Raw genomic sequence first — 14892 nt, 5'->3', positions numbered from 1 at the left:
GCGACTCGTATCAGTATACCTTTAGTGGTGACGACGAATCCAAGGAATTTTCCGCTAGACATTCCCAGGAAGGATTTAGTAGGGTTCATCTTTAATTGATGGCTTCGCATGAGATCGAACATCGTCTTCAAGTCCTTGATGTGATCTTCTTTGTTGCGGCTTTTTACAACCAAATCATCAACGTAGCACTCGACTGTTTTCCTGAGATGTTCTTGGAAAATCTTAGTCATTGCTCGTTGGTATGTAGCGCCTGGATTCTTTAGACCGAAAGGCATCACGGTGTAGCAAAAAACACCGAGGGGCGTTCTGAACGCTGTATGCTTCTCGTCATCTGGGTGCATCTTGATTTGGTTATATCCTGAAAACCCATCCATGAAAGACATTCTCTCAAATCCGCATGTATTGTCGATAATGACATCCGTGATCGGGAGAGGAAAGTCGTCTTTTGGAGATGCTATATTCAGGTCCCTGAAGTCAATGCAAATCCTGATTTTACCGTTCTTCTTCATGACTGGAACGATATTGGCTAGCCAATCTGGATGTTGCTTCTCTCGGATAAATCCTGATTCGATCAATTTCTTAACCTCTGTCTCAATGGCTTCCATAATCTACGGACGAAACCGTCTTTGTTGTTGCTTGACAGGTTTGGCATCCGGCTTGATATCTAGACGGTGCATTGCCACATTGGGATCGAGGCCTGGCATATCTTCATAGTTCCAAGCAAAGACGTCAATATACTCCCTGATGAGAGCAATTAACTCCTCCTTCTCATTTGGGGGAAGGCTGTCACTGATGAATATGGGCTTCGGGTTGGCCTCGTCACCCATGTTAACTTGGACCATTTTATCTTCAGTGGGGGGTTCTCTCTGTTCGAATCTATCACCATACTGCATGTTCAGGTGATGAACCCACGGGTCTTCCCACGTTGGCATTTGATCGTCGTCTTCCATTGTGGACGGATCAGCTGTAGCCATGTTTGCCATTAGGGCTTTGAAAGCTTCTCCCAGACTGGTATCGGAATCCCATTCTTAGGCATCTAGCGAATTTCCATTTTTGTATTGCTTAGATGATTGGTCATTAATTAACCAGCAGCATTCATCTTCTGAAGAAGATTCATACCCTAACCCTCGTCCGTATTTATAATAATCATCGGGTCTCCCCTTTGGTACATATGCCGCTTTGGCTGGAACACGAGGACCTCGATCGAAGTATAGACCTTCTCCGAGTGTGAAATCATATCCCTGCTTTTCCATGAGCTTACGCGCTTCTGGACTATACTTAGATAAATGCCGACCAGGTTTGTCATCATCTTCATCTTCGCTTAAGAAATAGTCTGGTTATGGGGAGCTTTTTCATTTACCGTAAATCACTTCTTTTGCGCCTCTTATTTTGTTCAGGACGACCATGGTTATTCCGAAAGAATGCTGGAGGCGTTCCTTCGTTATATAGGACGATCGAAGCGGCATATACAAATCAGGATTATCGTACAATTCTTTTATCACATCATCAAGAGACAAGGAGTACTCTAAATCGTTATTTATTTCATTATTGGCAAGTTGCCAGTTACAACTGCCCTCTGACGTTTGTTCATCGTCAAGGTTGATTACAAAGGGTACAATGTCGTTTAAAACATAACCTCCATTGTAATCAAATCCGGCTTCGGTATCAGCTTCTTCTCCGCTGTCCGTGCCATGGGCCGATGATTCAGTATCGGATTCGTTACCATAAAGGAGAGAATCAGTGAAATAATTCTCATACCCTTTGAATGGTTGCTTATCCGCGACCACCGTCCTAACCTTATTATCAGTGTCGACATACTTTAAACACTGATGGAGTGTGGAGGGAATTATAACATTACTATGGATCCAAGGCCGACCCAATAGTAAGTTATATGAAGTTTCGGCATCGATCACATAACATGTGACTTCTGTCTTCAAATCTCCCATTTGACACTTTACCCGGATTTTACCCAAAGGTCTTGACCCGCTAGTGTTGAATCCGTAGATAACAGTGCCCGTGGATGCCAACTTGCTAACTGGAATACCGGGGAAATGCATCAAGCGAAGCGGCATAATACTCACAGCAGAACCCGGATCCACTTGGATTCGGTTGACTTTGCTGGAGCCGATGTACCCGATGAAGTATAGCGGTCGATCGTGGTTCGAATTCTTCGTCTGCATATCCTCTTTGGTGAAAGTAATGCAGGGAAGGTTCTTAGTCACTATATTGCACTGTTGACTCAGCGGTTCTGGCTGTTCAGGCACCGGCTTGATTTTTCTCCAATAGGTACTTAAAGATGCCGGGAACTTCGTCATCTTTGAAGGAGTACACTTTGGGAAATCTTGGCTCTGAAGACTTCTGCTTCTGAGGCCGTTGTTGCCATTGTGACTGCGATTGTTGTGGCGCTCGTTGCTGCTGCTGCTGTTGCTGAGGTTGCAATTGAAAGGTTTGATTAGCATCAACTGCATTAGCATGTGCCTTACCTTTCCCCCGTGGGACGAAATTCTGTTGTGGAGCATTCGTCGCCTGTTGGCCTCTCTCCGCCTTCTTCCTCCTTAGGAATCGCTCTGCTTGCTCTCCTCGGACCTTCAGATCCTTCCATGTCTTGGACGGTGCCGTCCCCATTGCTTCTAATACGTCCAGCGCGAGGTTGTTGTGGCAAGTCTGGAGGATGAATTCCTCGGTGATCGGGTCCCGACAATTCATCGCCTTGTTCCGGAACCTCTTGACGAAGGTATCAACCAATTCCCCGTCTTTCTGTTTCTCATCAAGCAACGACCCAATGGATATCTCTGTGTCGTCGTCGAAGAAGTTAGCGAGGAATTTAGTCTCCATGTCGTCCCAGCTATTTACGCTTCCTGGCTTGAGGCGGCGATACCAATCAAAAGCGGCTCCACGAAGAGTGCCAACGAAGGACCGTACCATCAGAGGCTCATTACCAGAGATAACCCCCAGGTGTGATTTGAAGTAAATCAAATGTTGAGTGAGGGAACCCATCCCATTAAACGGCGTGAAGTTAATTAGGTTGAACTTCGCCGGATATGGGATTGATTCCCACTCTCTTGGGTATGGACAAGGAATGCCTGTTTTCTTCATCTCTTGAGCGGAAATCAACGTATTGATTTTGCTCTCGAGATTTTTAATCTTCAAGTTTTCACTTGTGTTTTCGCTAGCATTCTCATTACCACCCCCTGCATTGACGGGAGGATTATTGGCATTATGCGTCTCATTCGCATTTGTGTCCTCATCTTCCAGATTAACCGGGTTACGATGACTTGGCTCGCCTTGCTGGTTCGTCAATGCTTGGATTTGTTGGTCATGCATTTCTCTCATGTTTTGCATGGCCATCTGTATTTCGAACCTGAAGGTTTCCTGTTGCTTAGCTAAGGCGTCTTCAAGCATTTTGGCCACTTGCTCCGCACTTATCATAAGTGCCTCGCGGGGTTGTCCCTCGCTGGATACCGTATTATCTGATGCGACTGCGGAGCCAGCATCAGATTCTTCATCTTCTGAAGGGAGTCTTGTTCGAACCCTACCATAGGTTGTTCACTTGATGGTTCCGGACTACAGACGGGTTCTAGGCCGGGATGCTTTCAGAATCGATTCGAGATTGTCCCGTGCCGATGTCCCCTTGCTGGTCATATTGGTGGTGACACTCGGAAATTCTCCATCTTCAACCACTGTTCTTCTTCGGCGGAAACACCTAGGCCTTGGTTTTGGCATTTCGGTACTAAATCTTTCGAAAACCGAAACTCTTTCGGGGACCGCCTCGATGCAGTTGCACTCAGACAATACTGCGCGAATGAGTTTGGAACAAGGACATTGAGCTTCCTGTTCTCGGGGATTCCTTTTTCTGGTTTTATTCGTACCCCCAGCACGATAGTACAATTCGTCTGCTTGACCTATCGTGTGTTGGCACGACTTCTCAGGTATAACATTATCGTCATCAGACGGTAATGTTTTCTTCTGAGGGTGAACTGCCTTCTTTGGGCTTTCGAAAGTCACGCGCCTCGAAACATGCCTTTTTGGGCGTGAGTTCTCAGCGGGCTCCTGGACTTCAATGCGCAAGTTGGTGCGCATGACTGCCTTGGTCTCTTTGTCGTGTTGGAGGTGATGGCGACCCCCAGCATGTTGCGTCGTCTGGGGATTCTTCATCGGGCCCAAACGATCTTGAACAGGAGCTTTGCCTCTCTCGTCGGGAATCGGACCGAGGCGCTCCAAGACTGACTTTTTCCTTCGGGATGATTCTGCATGATCTCCCGGAGATGCTATTGGGATTAACGGCGACTTTGGTTGATTCACCGGAGGTTGAACTTTGGCTGGAGGCTGCTTCGGCCTCCACACTTGGCGGGTTAATGGCGGCTTCTTGGCCACTCTTTCTTTCTTCAATTCTTCGGCCTTCTGCACAAGGATTTTTGCTTGTGCAAGCAGTGCCGAACGGTTCTGTTTGACCCGGATCCATTCGTTCGTTGGCGGCTTGGAAGAGCAGCCATTCTTCAATTGTTGAGGCTGTTTGCCTCTCCTGTTCTTCAGATCCGCGTTGTAGCGGACCCCGTCCGTAGACTCCATCGCCTTAGCGAATTGCCGCGCAAGGCGTTGACGTCGCCTCTGACGGGCTCTCTTTGAGAGAGTCATAACGCCCTCAACAGTAGAAGCATTGACAAGAACAGGTTTGACCTCGTTGGAGGTCGGTGGAACTTCACCTGACGCAACTTCGGCGTCAGCTGGGGTGAGAGCTTCGTGGGCATTCTGAATTTCTTCAAACCAACGAGCTTTTCTCCTGAAGGAGAACTTCTTGGACTTGCGGGGGGAGGTAGATCCGGACGAGGATGAAAGGTACTCCTCGAACTTGGCCTGGTCGAATTCATACTCGACCTCCTCCTCGACCAGGATTGAGATCCGCGACTGTGACGTGACGATCTCGGAAGCGAGATCGGTGGCTCCCACTGTGGTCGCCAGATTGTTCGTGGTGAAAATTGCCTTCATTGAATTCATTGTTATCTCAAGTAATTGCTTTTTGGTTACAAAAGATCCGGTCTTTTTATAAGATCTGGTTACAAAGAAATCAAAGAAAAAAGAAAAAGATTACAACTTTCCTTTCGAACAAATCGCGAGCTCCTGTTTTGCGGTTGCTCGCTTGTGTGGGTTCTTTGCCGACGCCGGGGTTAATCCGTGGACCACCGCGTGATCTAGATCCGGTCTGATCTACACGATTTGACGGGTATTATTTCGCGAAGGAAATAATAGCCGGGGGGATTAATTCACCAAGGAAATAATCGCCCTTAGTTCTCGGGATCAAAGGCCAAGCTTTGATCCGGAGTATGATCTCGTGTAGATCTCAGATCTGATCCCTCTCTCTCTCTCTCGAACTCCTGCCTTTTGTGACGTGGATGCTCGCCGAGAACCAGATCTGAATGTTCAAGTCCTCAAGTCTTCAAAACTCCAAGCTCGATTCTCAATTCGGCAGAGTTTCGGCTCTCAAAGTTCCAACCTTTGAAAAATGAACCAAGGGGGCCTATTTATAGGCTCTCTGAACTGTGCCCACGCACAGATCTGGGTCGGCCAACCGAGCCACCCCGGCACTGGGCCGAGCCACCCTTAGGCGTTGGGTTTCGTCGTTTTGTGTTTTCGGTTCAGTCTGTGATTCGGTTGACTTAGACTCTGATTTGTTGATCTGATTTGGCAGTAAATCCAATTCCTGATTTGGCAGTAAATCCACTTCTGAGTTCGAGTCCGAAACTGATCTTGATTCGATCGTGATTCGTCCGAGTCTGCCCTTGGTTGGATGACTCATTGACTCTTCGAACCCTTGGCTTGATTCCACACGCGAATGGATGTATTCCGTTACTTGCGTGCGATTCGTCAACCTCGTCGCCTCGTCGGTTCGTCGGTTTGTGCCGAGCTATGCTAAGGGACCTATAAGCAATTTTATACGCCTACAACATTCGGCAAAATGAAGCTCACATGAAATATACCGTGTAGGACAACCTCAGCAATATACCCTACTCTCGGGTCACTAACATGAAAGCATGATTGCAATCTGTGTAATTCTTTATCTGAATCAACGATACTCTTGTAAGGCACTCACAATATCCTGTAGCATCAACAACCTTACTTAATCGCCCTACGAAAATAAGCGTATCACCCTATTCTGGAAACAATGATGCACAACAGAGTGTAGTCTGCTGTGGTCTTATTGTAGCATACTAACTAGCCACCCTAAGTGTAGTCTACCGTGGTCTTATCGCGATATACCAACTAACGCACTCAAGCATCTAACTATCATGAAATGTAGTGTATATGTCAATCTCTAACATGCCCAAAACAAAATATATGTTACGCACCTCAACAGCTTGTGTGAACGCAACTTAATACGTATACTCTAGTGGTCAAGCACTTATCTCAATGTGCGGACCCAAAATCCATGTTCATGACCATGATGGAGGTCTACGGATGAAGGGTAGATTGGTTATGCCAGCCAGTGCAGAGCTGAAGAGAGAGTTATTTGATGAGGCACACCGTACTCGATACACAGTGCATCCAGGGACCACCAAGATGTACAAGGACTTGAAGAGACATTTCTGGTGGAGCGGTATGCATAGAGAGGTTGCAGACTATGTGGCTAGATGCTTTACCTTTCAGCAGGTGAAGGCAGAGCATCAGAGACCGGCAGGGACACTTCAGCCTTTACCCATTCCAGAGTGGAAGTGGGCAGACATTTCTATGGATTTTATTGTGGGGTTGCCGAAGTCGAAGAAGGGGAATGATTCTGTTTGGGTGATAGTGGACCGGTTGACGAAGTCAGCACATTTCATCCCAGTGAGGACTACTTATACAGCCGAGGCTTATGCGAGGATCTTCATTCGGGAGATAGTTCGACTTCACGGAGTTCCGAACACGATCGTATCAGATCGAGGATCAGTTTTCACTTCACATTTTTGGAGGAGTTTCCAGGATTCATTTGGCAGCAGGAGGACTCATTTGGTAGCAGGCTATCCTATAGCAGTGTATTCCACCCCCAGACAGATGGTCAGACAGAGAGGGTGAATCAGGTGTTGGAGGACATGTTGCGGGCATGTGTCATTGACTTCCAAGGCAGTTGGGAGGACCATATCCCACTGGTAGAGTTCGCTTATAACAATAGTTATCAAGCGACGATCGGGATGGCCCCGTATGAGGCATTCTACGGGAGACCTTGTAGGTCACCGATATGTTGGGCCGAACCGGAGGACAGCTTGATGCTTGGACCGGAGCTGGTGAGGCAGACTACCGAGAAGGTAGCATTGATCAGGGAGCGGATTCTAGCCGCTCAGAGTCGACAGAAGAGTTATGCAGATAAGAGGCGAAGACCCTTGGAGTTTCAGGTGGGAGACTCAGTCATGCTGAAGGTATCGCCTATGAAAGGCGTACAGCGATTTGGGCGACGAGGGAAGCTTGCGCCGAGATATATTGGACCATTTCAGATTTTAGAGCGCATTGGAGGTGTGTCATATAGACTAGATCTTCCAGGATCGATGTCTAGTATACACAATGTGTTTCATGTTTCTATGCTGAAGAAACACTTGCATGATGAGGAGCAGCAGCGAGTATTGGATACACCAGAGATTGAGCTTCAGGAGGATTTGACTACTGTCGAGATTCCGGTTCGTATTCTTACCAGAGAGGACAAGAGACTCAGGAATAAGGTGATTTCCTTAGTGAAAGTTCAGTGGAACCGGGGAGGCGTTGAGGAGATTTCTTGGGAGCACGAGGAGGACGTGCGTCGCGACTACCCACACTTGGTTGAGCAGGTAAATTAATTCTTATTATGTTATATATGTTACTTTATGTTATATTCTTGGTTATGTTTATATTTAACACTAGAATGAAGATATTTTCGCTTAATTTTAATCTTTTTGGACACATGGTATATATATGGGGGGTTCATTGTTTGGATTTTTCACCCGATGTACTAGTTCCACTAGATTAGAATTTGAGCGAGAATGTTATCATTTTAGATCGTTAAGTATAAATATTCTATATGTTCCTCTAGAAATTCATATTTCGAGATGCGTATGATTTCCGAATTTCGAGGACAAAATTCTTTTAAGGGGGGAAGAATGTAAAACCCCGAAATTTTATAATGAAATTGTGTGAATAAACAGTAATAAATCTTTCTTTTGTGAAAAATAACCATATATATATATATGATGTACATATTTATCAGTGTTTGGGAACCCAACAGGTGTTTATAAGTGGGAGAAATCGAGTGATATATGGCCAGCGTGTGAAATGCCTAACAGAAGGCATTTTTGTGCTGAGCGGTCGACCGACGCGGTCGACCGTGGCGGTCGACCGGTGCGGTCGACCGATCAGCGATCAGAGATGTTTCAGGTTTGGGTTCTTACGGATTTTTGTTTTGGCCTTAGAGGGTTTCGGGTCGGGTTTGTAAGGGGGTTTATAAGCTATTTTGCCCGAGAGAGCCTCTCTCAGACCTGAGATCCAAAACCCTAGCCCCCTTTCTCTCCCCTCTCAAAACCCTAGCTGGATCTGGTGATTTTTGGGAAGTTGAAGGAGTTGCAGTGGGAGTTTGCAGGTCAGATCGAAGGAGGATCATATTCAGGGCATTTGTCAGCACCTAAGGCGAGTATCATCTCGCCCAATCCCTCACCCCTATTTTCTATGGTTTTATTTCGATTTTTCATGAGTTTTTGAAGAGCCCAACAGGTATTTTCGTATAAAAATGAGTTCTTTACATTATGGATTGCAAGAATCGATATTTTAGTTTATGAAAGTTCACCAACGTTTTGTCTAATGAAGATCTAGATCTGAGTTTTCTTAAACTAGAGCTTAACCATGTTTTACTGTCATTTAAAACGTTTCCAATTTGTTTCTCATGTATTTTGAAATATTGGGAATATGGATTTCATGCTTGAGACTAGTTATATTTTTCCAGAACTTTAGAACTCTTGTTATTGTAGAAATTTTGTCAAATTTTGTTTTTAGGTTTCGAGCTGACAGAAACCCAGATTTGGGTTTCTGTCCGCTCGGCGGTCGACCGGTGCGGTCGACCGCTGGGCTCGTTTTGGACCGCGACGTTCTTCCGGTCGACCGCCAGTTGCATATCAGAGTGCGGTCGACCGGTGCGGTCGACCGGTGCGGTCGACCGTCATTCTCTCTGTTGCTTTTTCCCTGTTTTGTGCATTCTTGAATATTTGTTTAGGTTCGAGTGATTACCTGGATTATCTGACATTAGTATTTAGTCTTACTATGTATCCATGCATGATAGATGACCTGAGGGTATAAATTGGGGACTTACACACTGATTTGAATATGGATTGATATAAGTAGATTATTCTATATATCTCAGCGACCGTTGCACATTTTCACAGTCCTCGTGTTGGACTATAATCTATAGAAGTCCTTGTGTTGGACTATAATCTATTTCAGTCCTCGTGTTGGACTATAATCTATTTCAGTCCTCGTGTTGGACATTTGCCACCTATTCCAAGAGTTTGGAAATCACAATATATAGTTCCTGTTTTGGACATAGTTTCCTAACCCTGCACATGACTATCTCACAGAAGATCACGACATGGTAGTTATGTATATTTTGACTTGGTACTGTACTTATGTTCGGAGATTAGTGGTATTTCTTTTATTATTGTTTTCTGTACTAGAACCTCGGGTTTGGTGTTTAGAGATTTACAATTTGAGATACAAGGTATATACATGAGGGTTTCCTTGTTTGGATTATTTCGCTCGACGTACCTATGCTCGTGTTGTAAAATTTCTAAATACTAAAACCTTCTTTAGTAAGATCAACGATTTTAGATCTATTATATATTATCTGTATTTTTTTATACAACGAGCCCTGTTCCCTTGGGGTTGGTTGTGATGTTACTCGCTAGCGCTTTGACGCTCGTTGTCCCTCCCCCTTTCAGGTAACGAGCTAGGAGCCTGAAGAGTCGCAGGTTGATGGCGAGGCATTTTAGCTTCAGCTGTTTACTTAGATATATTTTCTTTTTGAAGTTCCACAGTAGACTTTTGTTTAGGTATTCGAGAGTCTTATTCTAGAAGTTGTAAAGGCGGTGTGCCTTATTTCCTCTTGTCAGACATTTGTATTTGAGACTTGTTGAGTATTCCAGATTATCTACTCAGATCTTGACTATGTATTTCTGTATGTTGGATGATGAGATATTTATGTGACTATTATCATTTCATCAGTATATCTTGTATTATCTTTTGTCTGTTTTGTACCTACACCAGTTGTTGACTCTACTAGACTGATGTTAATTGTGATGGTGAAACATGTTATTGCACGGTGTGGTGCATGGCAGGTTTGATATTCTTGGTTTCACCTTGGACTGCAGCCTTGTGTGAACACAGGGGTGCCACAGGATCATCTTCTGGGGATTTATCAGCGCTTGAGGCGAGTAACATCTCGCCCAATCCTATCCCATGTTTTTTTAAAAGTTTACAAACGTTTTTCATGAGTTTTATTGAGCCTAAGACTTATTTTCAAGTATAAATCAATGCTCTTATTAGGGTGAATGCTAGAAATCATGTGTTTCAGATTTGAAATCCTCACCAACGAGTTTTTGATGAAAATCCAGATCTGGAAATTTATTTATGAATAACAAATATGAGTTTTTAGTTTGATTAAATGCTTTCACTCATGTTTAGGAGTTAAAAGTTAGGTCTAACATGCTAGTGTTCGTTTCTCATGCTATATATGAATTTATCACTGCCTCATAGTCTAGAATTGATAGTTATGGAGGTGAAGATCAGTATAGTGGGAGTATGGAACGAGATGGACGAGCTGCAGTTGTGAAATATCCAGTTTTCAGCCCGTGAGTCGACTCATGACTCATCATGAGTCGACTTATCAGGTTGAGTCGACCCATGAGTCATGAGTCGACTCATAGCTGATTATGAGTCGACTCATCGAAGTTTTTCCTATTTCGTTGTGTTTCTGTTTGATCACCTACTGTGCTTATACTTTCATACAGTGTTCATATATGATCGAGGGTTCCGTTTATCATTTTTAAACATGAGAAGTTGCCTTGTTTATCGGGTATTAAATTACAGTATTTATGATTTTATCTACATATGTAAGATGACATTTTTCTGACACAAGCTTAGATCTGTACAGCGAGGCATGTACAAGGGTAGAATATGTATACCTATACTATTAGTATTCCATGTTTCATACACATAGTCCTCATGTTAGACAATAATCCATTAAAGTCCTCGTGTTGGACTATAATCCATTAAAGTCCTCGTGTGGACTATAATCCATTTGAGTCCTCGTGTTGGACTATAATCTATTACAGTCTTATGTTGGACAATTGCTAAACCTTGAGTATGTTTCTTAACCGAGTTTCGAACACGACATATTATATGAAGCTGGGACATGATAGCTACCTAGGCTGGACATGACATTTATTGTAGCTTTGACACGTTTAAATTATATCGGTAGAGATGGGTTTGATTTTCTTTTCTTTATTGTTTCTTGTGAAAAACCTCGGGTTTAGTATTTAGGGATTTACAATTTGAGATACAAGGTATATACATGAGGGTTTCCTTATTTGGATTATTTCGCTCGACGTACCTTTGCTCGTGTTGTAATTTCCTTAGTACTAAAACCGACTATTGTTAGTATAAATGATTGTATATTTTTATATATCAACTATATTTTCATATACAACGAGCCCTATCCCTTGGGGTTGGTTGTGATGTTGCTCGCTAGCGCTTTGATGCTCGTTGTCCCTCCCCCTTTCAGGTAACGAGCCCGGAGCCCGGAGAGTCGCAGGTTGAGGGCGATTCTTATTAGTGCCCATTTATCCTCTTATTAGATGTATTTCATTTTTGTACTCCACTCGAGATATTTTTAGACTTGAGAGATTTATATTCTAGAGTTGTAAAGGCTGTGTGCCTTATTTCATGTATTAGATATTTTGTATTTTGAGACATGTTGAGATCTCCAAACTGTTATTATTCATTTCAGACATTGACTTTGTATTCTAGCTTATTTGGTTGATAAGATGTATTAATCCGAAATCTATCATTTCATCATGTGTTTATTATAAAATCTTTTAATTGCTTTGTACCTACACCTGTTGTTGATTCCACTAGAGAGATAGTAATTGTGATGGTGAAACATGTCATTGCACGGTGTGGTGCAAGGTAGGTTTGATAATCCTAGTTTCACCTCAGACTGCAGCCTTGTGTGAACCCAGGGGCGTCACTATAGATATATATTATATATATATATATTATATATATATCATATATATATATATATATACTATATAATATACTATTATATATATATATATATATTAACTATTATATATATACTGATATATTATATATATATATATTATTATATATATATTATATATACGGTGTATACCATATCTATACTACTATATATATATATATTATATTATATATATATATATATATATCATAGTATATTATATGTTACTATATATATTATATATATATATATACATCTATATATATATAATATATATATACTTATATATATATATATATATATATATACTATATATATATTTATCGTAATATATATATATTATTATATATATATATATATATATATAACTAATTATTTATAATAGCTATATCATATTATATTATACTATATATACTATATATATATATATATGATACAGATATATCGTATCACTATTATATATATATATACTATATATATATATATTATTATATATATATATTATATATATATATATATACGTATACTATATATATATATTATATAATTATCATATCATATATATATATATTTATATTATTATATATTATATTATAATATAGATATATATTACTATATTATATCATTATTATACTATATATCATATATATATTATTCTATATTTATATATATATATATATATAATATATATATATAATATTATATATATATATATATCATTATTCTATTATATAATACTATATATCTATATATACTATATATTAATACTTATATATCATATATTATATATATATACACATATATCTGTATAATGATACATATACACTTATATCTGTATACTATACAGTATATGATATCATACTATATATTAATAAAATATATATATTATACTATATATTTATTAATATATATATATATATAATATATTTATATTATATAGTATTATACTATATATCTACTTATATATACACTATATACTAACATATACTATTATATATACTATATATACTATATATATATACTATATAATTATATATATATACTATATACTTATATATATATATATATATATATATTATATATATTATATGTTTAATATGTACTTAGATACTTATACTATAATATACGTATATATATTACATACCTATATATGATATATATATATATATCATAATCAATATACTAATATACATCTATACAGTCAACTGTATATATATAGATATATGTGTATTTATATATATACTATATATATACTATTATATATTACTATATCATAATATATCTCTATATTATATATACTACTTAATATATTATACTATATATATAATATAAATATATTATATACTTATATACCATTGGTGATTTTATCTTATAAAGTTTGAGCTGACTGAGTAATTAAGACTAATGAGTATTTTCACACTTAATGACCTAAGCCCAATTGGGTTGGGATCCATTGGCCCAAAACTCGTTAAATGGTCGCTTAGAAAGCGCCTTAAAGTAGAAAAAAATCACCAAGAAAGAAAGAGTTAAAAATAATAATATAAAAAATAAAAATACTAATAAATGTTTTATATATATAGTTATATTTGTATATATGGTCTTGGAAAATATTTTAGATCAAGCAATTTGAATATTCTTTTAAACAAAGAATTAGCATGTTCTTTTCAAAACTTTTAAATTAAATTTCTAAGTTTAGCTTGGTTTTGTATTGCTATAATGAGAAGATTTTCTAGAAAATTTACCTTAGAGTTATATATAAAAATGTTTTCTTGAGTAATAACTAGCTTTAATTATCAAGTAAATTTAGTTATTTACTAACTTCTTTAATTTGGTAAGATGACCTAATTTTGTGGGTATATTCACTACAAACCCTCACGAGACTACAACTCGTCCACTAGCGTAACCTAGGGGTTTAAAGGTTTGTTGTATGCGCTAAATAAAACCGTAATTCCTGTGAAAGTGAGTTAGGTTTTCTTTCATTTTTCTTTCTTTGCTAGAGGACTAGCAAAAGTTTAGGTGTGGGGGTATTTGATAATCACATTTTATTATAATTTTATACCCTCATTATCTAGTTTATATGAATAAATTTATCACAAATAATTGTTTTTATCTTTAATTGTTGATTAATCAAAAATAAAAGCCTTCTGTCAACAAAGCCCACTAATTAAATGAAGAATATATGCAAATACATGAAAGAGCCCAAGCGCAAGTCCAAAAGCCCAAAGCCAAAGCCAAATGAAAGAGGAAATCAGCGGATTGCAAAAGGAGGGATATGGGTATCGATGCCGGCATCGATGCCAGCAATGATACCCGTATCGATACCAGCTGTAGGCATATAAAATTGCTTATATGTCCCTTAGCTCAGCTCGGCACAAACCGACAAACCAACGAGGTGACGAGATCGACGAATCGCACGCAAGCAACGGAATACATCCATTCGTGTGCGGGATCAAGCCAAGTGTTCGAAGAATCAACGAGTCATTCAAACAAGAGCGGACTCGGATGAATAACGACCAAATCAAAGATCGGTTTCGGACTCGAACTCAGAAGTGGATTTACTGCCAAATCAGGAATCCAAATTACTGCCAAATCAGGAATCGATTTACTGCCAAATCAGATCAACGAATCAGAGTCTGGATCAACCGAAT

The sequence above is a fragment of the Asparagus officinalis genome, chromosome 10 (genome assembly GCF_001876935.1).
Source record: "Asparagus officinalis chromosome 10, Aspof.V1, whole genome shotgun sequence".
NCBI classification, from domain to species: domain Eukaryota; kingdom Viridiplantae; phylum Streptophyta; class Magnoliopsida; order Asparagales; family Asparagaceae; genus Asparagus; species Asparagus officinalis.
Note: the sequence above shows the minus strand (reverse complement) of the source record.